The sequence below is a fragment of the Salvelinus fontinalis genome, chromosome 18 (genome assembly GCF_029448725.1).
Source record: "Salvelinus fontinalis isolate EN_2023a chromosome 18, ASM2944872v1, whole genome shotgun sequence".
Lineage (NCBI taxonomy): Eukaryota > Metazoa > Chordata > Actinopteri > Salmoniformes > Salmonidae > Salvelinus > Salvelinus fontinalis.
The window spans coordinates 52,306,038-52,306,783 of NC_074682.1; the positions used below are offsets into that span (position 1 = coordinate 52,306,038).

At 44.1% G+C, this 746-nt stretch overlaps 1 long non-coding RNA gene across 1 annotated transcript; it reads right to left on the minus strand.

Annotated features, from left to right (window-relative positions):
* Positions 1–244: 244 nt before the first annotated feature.
* On the minus strand, positions 245–746 carry LOC129816001 (uncharacterized). Its single transcript, XR_008753506.1, has 2 exons — positions 516–746; positions 245–413 (listed from the first exon to the last, which is right to left on the minus strand). It is a non-coding gene; the product is annotated as an uncharacterized LOC129816001 (long non-coding RNA).

Below are 746 nucleotides of genomic sequence, written 5' to 3' on the forward strand. Positions count from 1 at the left end.
CTACAAGTATCAGTGGACATGTTTAACTATACTACAAGTTAAACTATACTACAAGTATCAGTGGACATGTTTAACTATACTACAAGTTAAAATATACTACAAGTTAAAATATACTACAAGTTAAACTATACTACACGTTAAACTATACTACACGTATCAGTGGACATGTTTAACTATACTACACGTTAAACTATTGTCACGGTTTTCTAACGTAGAACCCAGAAGCAGACCAGGACAAGGAGAGTAAGACGAAGGTGAGTATTTATTTACAAGTTTAAGTGTAGAGATAGAAAGATCCAGGTAGCGGAGCGGGCAGCGGAGTTGAGTTGATGGGATTGAATTGGCAGATCCAAGGGAGTAACAGAAGCCACCGACGACCAGGTAGGGATGGAATGAGTGTTCCGGGTGAATGACTGTAGACAGAGAGAACGGAGGTAAGTTCAAGGCAAGCAAGACGTACCAAACAACAAAACAAACTCTATCAAAATGGAGGCTGATACGCTGGCACGACATACTGTTCATGGCTAATGATCCGGCAGGGAATGGATGTCAGGTCAGTGCTTATGAAGTGGAGGGGTGATGATCAGGACCAGGTGTGCAGATAGCGGATGGGATACAGGTGCGGTAAATCAGAGTTCTCCCAACTAGCTACGTCGCCCGGCAACCAGACAGGGTGCGTTCCAGGACACCGGAAAAAACACTCCAGGACAGAACACAGGCAAAAACAGACTCAGGAAGCGGGATTC